This window comes from Corvus moneduloides, chromosome 2, assembly GCF_009650955.1.
Source record: "Corvus moneduloides isolate bCorMon1 chromosome 2, bCorMon1.pri, whole genome shotgun sequence".
NCBI lineage: Eukaryota > Metazoa > Chordata > Aves > Passeriformes > Corvidae > Corvus > Corvus moneduloides.
In genome coordinates this window covers 96,771,851-96,781,114 of record NC_045477.1, presented here as the reverse complement: position 1 = coordinate 96,781,114, position 9,264 = coordinate 96,771,851, and positions in this window count along the sequence as shown.

The following is a 9,264-nucleotide window of genomic DNA, read 5'->3' as shown; positions in this document are numbered from 1 at the left end:
CTTGAAGTTTCCCATGTCAGCATTTCCACAACGTGCCATTCCTTCATCCTCTCTGGTGCTGAACAGGAACAGAACAGATAGGAGGAAAACACTGTTTAAGAGCCACTTGGCTGACACATGCAGCAAACACAGACTCTTCATTTTATAAGCAGACCATTGAATTTCGTGTGTAAAATACACTCAGCTGACCTTTGCCTGAATTTATCACTGGGACACCAGCAACCCACCTACTCCACACCAGTGGTCCTGGAGCAGAGGAGAAGTGGCTGCACTGTAAAGAAGCAAAGGCTGTGCCTCCTGCTAGGTCCTTCCTTCCTTCCTCCACACTCCTCAAGTACATGAGCCAAAAGGAACCCATGCTGGAAGAGATGCTTTCTATCTAGGGTTGCAGCTTCCCCTGCAGTAAGCCTTGATCACATAATATGATATTTCTCAGGTAAGATGTATAACCCAAGAGTCGTGCCCTCACATTACAAGCTTGTGCCTGCAGCTTCACACACATAGAACAAGATGAACATAATAAAGACTATAGACAGTTTTCTAATTTCCCATACAACTCAGGACAAAGACTTGAGGCTGATACATCCCTTGTCTCTCATTAAGCCAAAACCCAAGAGGATTTTCAAACTTATTTTCAAACAATTTTTAAACTTACAGTATGTGTAAAGAATTCATTAACTGCTGATAAAAAATAAAATATCCAAGGAATGGACCTCTGTCTGCTTAGCCATGCTGAACAGAAGCTAAGGGCACCGGTTCTGCAAGAGGCATCCTCAACCCCTGTGACTAATGTGACTCAGTGTCACCTCAGATATTGTGGAGTGGTTGGTGTTTGGTTCCATGAATCAAGACTAGGGCATTTATCTCAGTTTTCTCATAACAAAAAAGCCCTAAAACTACTTGTAAGATCATTTCACACTGTGAGAAATGAGCACTGAAGAGTGCAAAACACAAGTTCCACCTTTATAAAGATTGCTGACGACAAATCAGAAGATATTCTCCCCCCTAGCTGAATCTTGGTATCCATTTATTTATCTTCTTTCTGGATGAGATGAAATAGCCAGACAAATTAAACATGGCCAAGTCCTGGAATGGTCAACATACCGGCTTGAGGAATACAGGCTCAGTTTGCAAATAAACTGACTGCCCCAAGACTCATTGTAATCCAGTTTAACAGTGACCCCTACTGTTGTTCGGCAGCATCTCTGCTTTTTCTTGGGTGTTGGGCAAAAAAGATCAAATAAACCGTGATAAAACGAACCTACCTTTATACTACATGGCCGTATCAGTGCTCAGCCTCTGTTGTGGATGAGTGGAATGTACCTCAGTCAAAGCAGAGAGGCGGCAATATGTTTTATTGAGGTAAGGTAATAATTTGACAGAGTTCAATAAATTCCATGGAATTTAACAGTTGTTTAACAAGGTTCAGTAAGTTTGATGGCAAGGCTCACCTTATTAGTTCATGCATAGAAGAAAAAGGGGGAGAGGGGAAAAGGGGGACGGGACGGGAGGAGGAGAAGAGGAGGGGGAGAGAGGGAGGGGAGGGAAGGGGAAAAGGGAGGTGGAGAATAAAAGAAAAAAGGAAAAAGAAAAAAGAAAAAAGAAAGAAGAAAAAAGAAAAAAGGAAAAAAGAAAAAAGAAAAAGCGAAAAAGAAGAAAGGAAAAGGAAAAGGAAAAGGAAAAGGCGAAGAGGGAGAGGGAGAGGGAGAGGGAGAGGGGAGAAGAGAAGAGAAGAGAAGAGAAGAGAAGAGAAGAGAAGAGAAGAGAAGAGAAGAGAAGAGAAGAGAAGAGAAGAGAAGAGAAGAGAAGAGAAGAGAAGAGAAGAGAAGAGAAGAGAAGAGAAGAGGAAAAGAGAAGAAGAGAAGAAGAGAAGAAGAGAAAAGAGAAGTGTTTAATCCTGCAGTAACTATTGAAAGCTTTAAAAACCTCTTAAACTCCCAGTGTCATTTTCTGCTTAGAATAAGAGTCGAGTTGTAATTTTTCACTTTTCTAAAAAACAGCAGAAATTCGCCCACACACAAACCCTCAGCTGATTCGAAACTTTTACAGTAACACTAGAGGGCAGGAGAGCAGCTTTTAAACCCAAGTCTTGCAATTTCAACTTCATCTGGCTAAAGATGTGCTGAGGAACGCCCCTTTCGTAAGGGAACAAAATAGAAATGAGGTCTTTCTCTTCTTATAGACTACTTAAATCTGCTAAAAGTATCATTATTTTTATTACCACATAGTAGAACAAGCAAGGTAGTGCCAATTTGAGCTAAAGACATTAGTTTGCAATGAAATATCCTTTCATGAACACTCTTTAAACATAAGCCAGCATCCCTCCATTCATTTCACTTATGCTATCTTTACTGGCAGATTTAGTTAATGTTTTTTTAGGCTTCTCCTCCTCCAGAAAAAAATTTTTACAGACTGTTTTATATATCTCAGTCAGTTGTAAAATTCTTCAGATTCACTGAGCTACCCTCCCCATCCATATGCTGAGGACCATCAGGTTCTGCTCTCACAACTAATTTCCTTGGTAGTCAAGGGGAACAACCTCTTCTGGGTCAAAACTGTTTCTGACTGCTGTATAAAGAAGATGTGAGAATTAGTGTCTGTGAACATAGTATTTCACAGAATCTCAGCATGGCTGAGGCTTGCAGGCATCCCTGTAGGCCATTGGGTCCAACCCCCAGATCAGACAGGGCCACTGGGAGCTGTATGCCCAGGACCATGTCCAGATGACTTTTGAATATCTCCAGGGACAGGGACTCCACAACACCCTGGGCAGCCTGTTCCAGTGCTTGGTTACCCTCTCAGGGAAAAAGTGTTCTCTGATGATCAGATGGACCCTTTGGAGGTTTAGGCTGTGCCCATTGCCTCTGCTTAGCATTGCCCCACTGGGCACCAGTGACCACAGTATTTATTTATAAGATGCAGAATCATGCATAACTATTTGTCACACCGGAGCATTTTAAAATGTGCAATCTGGCACTAAAACAAAGGAACCAAAACCAGTCTGGAACCTCAGATTAGGAACTTCTGCAGTAGCCAATGCTGTTTTAAAATGGGAGTGCATAGGAACCCCCTGAACAAGTCACAAGCTCAATAATCAGTCATGGGAAAAAGCATGCTCAAGTCTCACTCTTAAACAACACAAGTGTCTAGGGATGTAAAATAAAGAGGGGATTCACACCATGAGCACATATCTGTCAAAATGCAAATGTGATTATGCAAAATACCAAAAGCACCTGCAAGAACAGTCATCGTGATCTATCTAATACCTAGATAGCATGAGAGATTTTGTCTACTTGTCGTGGGAACATGTTCCTTTTTTTTTTTTTTTTGCTAAAAAGTTTCCATGAAATGGTGAAGTGCTTCTCTGACACGCATGCTGATGAAATGGCAATGACAGGAGTTAAAAAGCAGCTGCAACAGCAGTGATAGGAGATAAAAGACAACCTTTAGAGGGTAATGTCAGAGACAACAATAAACATGGGGATGGGGAAAAAAAGCAAGCAAAACGTATCCCAAAGATGTTACAAAACTGCTTTTCAAGGAAATCAAAAGTATACATATTTTAGCTACTTTCTGTTTCACATAGATTGTTTCTTATGCAGCCATTGATTAAATTTCTTTATGGAATTGAAGGATACAAGTGCCAATCTATAACATCTCAGTATGAGAAAGCTGCATCTGTCTGGTACAGTGACCTGAGAAAAGTAAAAGTTGTTCTCCTGATATGATTGTTTCAAACATTATAGCTTAGTAACAGGATAATCCAAGCCCATATTTCTTTAAAAAGAACTGCCAACAAAGTAGATTTCATGTTAGCTAATCAGAAAACATGTCATGGATTTCCTTGTCCATGCTGGTGATGAACTACAGTGGTGAGCAGTTCTCTTCACAGTTAAAGGAAATGAGTAGGAAACTGTAGAGGTGCTCAAGCTTCAGTCCGTGCAAGATGTGCTGAGTCTCATAGGCAACAAAGTGATCACAGCACTCACTACTTCACTGTCCCAAAGTCTAGAGAGCAAACTCTTAACCAAGCAGGCACATCAGCAGACTAGTCCCATACAGATGTCACAAATACTCTACAGCAACTGAGATCATACTTAAATATAACTACACTCCTACATGTGGAGAAAATTCCTTGAGGCCCTAGGGTAGACTCCATTACAACAATACATTTAGATAACTGTGAGATAGGTGCTTAAGGTCTCCTTCTAGTCAGTAGAAATCTAATTAACACAAACAACGGAGTCCAGAGAGCCAGTCAACTCCCCCTAATGCAGACAGGTATGCTTGGTCAGCCATATTATTGATATTGCTCCACTGACAACAGAAACTTCCAGGAAAATGACAAAATCTAGAGCAATGGCAAAGCAAGCCCTGAGCATATCACCTGCCTCCCAGTACATCTAGCTCAGCTCACCACCTCTGGCTACATAGATACCACAAGTCTTCCCAACAGAAATCTAAGGAAAATAAGACATCTTAAAAGATGTCTTATTTTAAAGAAAATCTTAATGAAGCAGAAAATAACTCTAAGAGCTAAGTCTTACTTCTGCACATCCTCATACAATTTCTTTAAACATACATAGAGGAGCCTAACTGTAGTCAGTTAACATAGCTTTGTAAAAGTCACCTTTTGTGATGCAAATATTTATGTATTTCTCAGTGTTAAAATTTATCCTGCAGGAGTTACATTTTATTGTGATCAACGTGAAGAAGCAAAGGAAAATTGTGCTTTCTTCATTTCCTTAAAACAGACTTCTCTTTTTTTGATTCCTGAGCAAGAAAGATGAAACATACTTAAGTTCACCCTAGGCACCTCTGCTAGCCACAATGGAGTAGTACTGCATGAAGGAGAGAAACCAGCATAGAAGAGGCCATTTCCCTAAAATTTATCTTTTGAAAAAAGCAAAGCCAAATGTGATCATGGTTGTTTTGATACAATCAGTGGGATTCACTCATCACCACAGCAAGGAGTAAAAACCTGCTGCAGAGAACAAATACCAAGATTCTTTGCTTTACAGCAATAGGTTTGCATCATCTAAATAACCACAGGACAAAGAGTGTTCTACGAGCAGCAAACCCACAAAGGCTGTTTTTTATCGACTGACTCATGTAGCCTTCAAATTATTTGCCAAGCCCCAGATTCTCTTCCTCCATAGTAGCTCTAGTCCCTGTCCTCCCATGTCCTTGAAGCCTTCTGACAAAATCTCCAATGGCAATCCTGAGCCATACACCTCCTCACTGGACTGCTGCCAGGCCAAATGGAGCAGGTAACTTCTTAGTTGGAGCTGTAGCCTTTCTTGAGGGAAAAGGGGTGCTAGTCTGTCCACGTCTCTCTCATGTTGACAGTGACTTCCACAAAGCTTGCAGAAACTAACTCTGCAGTTGGAGACCTGTCAAACTTTCTTGACAGTGACTAATGGCATGAAAGATGTTTGGAAGAGGCAGGCCTGATTTACAGCAGTTGTGTAAGCCAAGCTAAAATAAGAAGAGGAAATTTAAATAAAGACCTCACTTTAATTGCAGATTGTGTTTTTGACAGCTCATGCAGTTCATAGTGAGCAATCAAGTAATAGATCAGGTACAGAAATGTCATGCTAATAAGCCTAGAAGAGATGACACAACTTCTGTATGAAAAGGCAAGAATTCTGTAACAGAACTGAAGAATGCTGGTAGGACACAAGATAAAACCAACTGCGTTGCTTTTCATCCTTCTCCTCTTCCACGCATGCCACAGATATTCTCAGTTGATCAAGTTCAGTCCATTTCCCCATTCATCTTTTATAGACCCATTGAAAATCAAAATAATACCTTTTTCCAAGTCCAGACATGCTGCAGGCAGCTGAGGGAGAGTCACACCCCATGGGAGCAATTCAGATATTCTGCCTCTGTAAAGTGGGGATTGCCAAGGGCTGCCCCTTGGTAGGTCTGCAGTACTTGTACACAACATTGGAAACAGAAGCCCGCATGGGTTTGGGGTGGCAGGGATGAAGAAGAAAAACTTCAGAATGAGGGCAGTAGAAAGTCACTAACTTTTTCCACTTACCTGAACAAAACAGCTGAGTTAGGGGCCATCTCTGAAACCTTCCCAGAAAGACTGACACCTGCTCCTGGGCTATTTCAGAAGGAACTTCTCCCACTTCAACACACATCTCGGTTTCAGAGACCTCACTTCAGTTACAGTACTCAAGCCAGAAACGAGGACACTTTTCCAATATCAAAGAAGACTTTTTTCATGTACAAACTGAAAGCAAACACACTCACTTTTACTTGATCAGGTTTATCTGGTCTGGTGGAAGGTCACCCTACCTGTGGCAGGGAGGTTGGAACTAGACAGTCTTAAAAGTGCTCTCCAACCTGAACTGTTCTGTGATTTTATGAAACATGCAAAAGCATCAAACTGACTCAGAAACAGTAATTTAAAAGCAGCAGGAAGACGCTATGTGGTAGCACCAGCACATATCATGTCTACAGGTATTTTTAGAACAAAAGAAAGAAGATATCTAAAAGGAGATAAAAACATACGAACTTCCACAAAGTGAGGAAGTCTTAATATGACTGTGGAGCTCTCCACTTCCTCTCAAGATTTAAGATACTTGAGTGCAAATTTGTAAATCAGTTCATTTTAACTGACTCTCTGTACTCTCACCACTGTTAAAAGTACTATTAAGCAAAGCAGTAGGTATATCAACACCACTTAACCATTAGTTTTGCTCTCTACTGGTTTTGAATCTGAAACTTACGTATTATTTGAAACTACATAACATTCAAAATTTCCCCTAAAATTGTTCACACCTAAAATAATTTTTAAGCCTCAATCACCAGTTCACAAAGATCTTGCTGTTCACAACATGATGTGTCAGCCCCATCTATTTGCCCACATGCCTACATAACTCCCAGTGAAGGAGCAAAACTATGGAGTCTGTCCATAAGGGTGCTTTCTTTGAATGACCAGCTACTTCATGAGTGCTGATGTCAGACCAGCTTCCTGCTGAAGAAACAGGACTGGAGCCCACCTGAGCAGAGCCACTGGGCCTGCACTGCTGTAGCCCCACAGCACAGCTTAAGCAACCATTCCTCTGAGCTCCAGCCCCAGAAATAGCTCCCTCAGATGAGCTAAATTTTCAGGAAAAGGTGAAAAAGCAGCACATAACACATGCTAGAGAGCAACGTGAGATGATGTACTCTGCTTTGACAATGTAAGAACTAGATACATGCTAATGGAGAAATAACACTCTCTGTGTGCATTTCTGTACCTGCTTCCGCATGTTTGTAAAGCATTCCCTGGACCACTCCAAGATCCTACAGATGACAGGTCCTCTTTGTGCTTCAGAGCAGCTCCCAGTGACCGTGGCTGTTCTTAACTGTCACCCATCCCCAACAAGAGCGTTTTCTTCTCTTCCAACCCCCACACTTCCTGTGCATCTTTTTTTTTTTCCCCAGACAAGACTTCTATCTCAGTGGTTAGCACCAACTCCTAATTTTCATATTTTATTTCACTTTTTTGTTCTGCATTTCATTAAGTTTCAAACTCAGTTTCTCTACTGAGATATTTAAACTAAAAGAGGGTAGATTCAGACTAGAAATAAGGAAGATACATTTTATGATGAGGGTGGTGAGGCACAGGAACAGGTTGCCCAGAGAAGCTGTGGATGCTTCATCCCTGGAGACATTTGAGCTCAGGTTGGATGGGGCTTTGAACAACCTGGTCTAGTGGAAAGTATCCCTGCCCTCAGCAGGGGGGTTAGAGCAAGATGGTCTTTGGAGGTCCTTTGCAACCCAAACCATTCTATGATTCCATGATTTTTAAATTCATCTTGTTCTCTCTGAATTACTGCAGTTTGCTGCCCTGATGTCTCACACTGAATAGAAGCCACTGATCTCTGGTGAGTTCTTATTACACCTGGCCTAAGAGGGAAATGTGCCACATAAGACAAATCATGGGCTCTGTCACTCAGCATTTTCTAAATGTTACCAAAATGTCACTCAAACATCTTTTATTGTACACAGGAAGACCCACAAGCTGATGAATACATATGCTGTTATTTCCATACTGATTTCAAAGAGGATTTTAAACCAACACATGCAATGAGTGGAGTGGTAGTACTCACAACAAGCCACAAGTTTCTGAGAACTGAAGGTACAAAAGCTTGATTTCATCCTGCCATGGAAGGTATTTGTACACCCAGAAGGTGTCTTTAGGGAAGTTGAACACGATAATAACCCTCACTAGATAGGACTGTTGGATCCAAGGAAAGCACTATCACATGGATTCGTTTCTTCATTATGTGATCTAATGAAAAGATGAACGAGAATTTTGCTGTTTCCAAGATGTCAGTTACCAAAATATGAAAAAGTAGCAGACCTTCAAATGCAGTTGAGTAAAAAAAACCAAATAAATTTATGCTTTACAGCAGGCACAAAACAAGTATCTGCCATCTGCAGCACACAGACTCAATGACCAATTCAGAGAAGAATTTGCTCCCAAAAGGTGACACAGTGTGAGGTGAAAAGCTGACCTAACTAGTAACTGGAGGAAATCACTGAAATCAAACAGTTTTACATCAAAGTGCAGCAACTGCAAATAATTCAAGAGAGGGCACATGGATCCATTTTCCTCAAATGGAGACTGTTTGCTTGTGACCAGCTGCCACCTTTGTGGCCTTCTCCACACTGTAATCCTGACACAAGTCTTTCTTCTCCATCAAAGCAAACACATGTGATTCTTCTTCTTGTCCCAGGCATACCCACTCCAAGATGTATTGGGCAACACCTGAATTACTACAAATCTGGCATTTTAATGGTTCACATTACTTGGGTTTCAGTAGTGAAAGCTGACATGGTTCAGCAGTGTCCTAGTGGATGATTCTCTAATCTGTGTGATGCCAAAAATGCTTGAGACATGCAGGACTCATAGAAAACCTCCTGACACACCATCCACCAGCCCTGCAAAGTCCTAAGGGAACATTTTCACCACAAGGATGCAGCAGCCAAAGAGGGCTCTCAGGGCAACAGATCTCTATAGGAGCCCTGGCAGAGACAATCGCAGGGTGTGCTGAGCTGGAAGGGACCCACAAGGATCATCGAGTCCAACTCCCGGCCCTGCACAGCACCATCCCCAAGAGTCACACCATGTGCCCAAGACCATTGTCCAAACGCTACTTGAACTCTGTCAGGCTTGGTGCTGTGACCACTTCCCTGGGCAGCCTGTTAAAATGCCCAGCCATCCCTCTGGGTGAAGAACCTTTTCCTAATATCCCACCT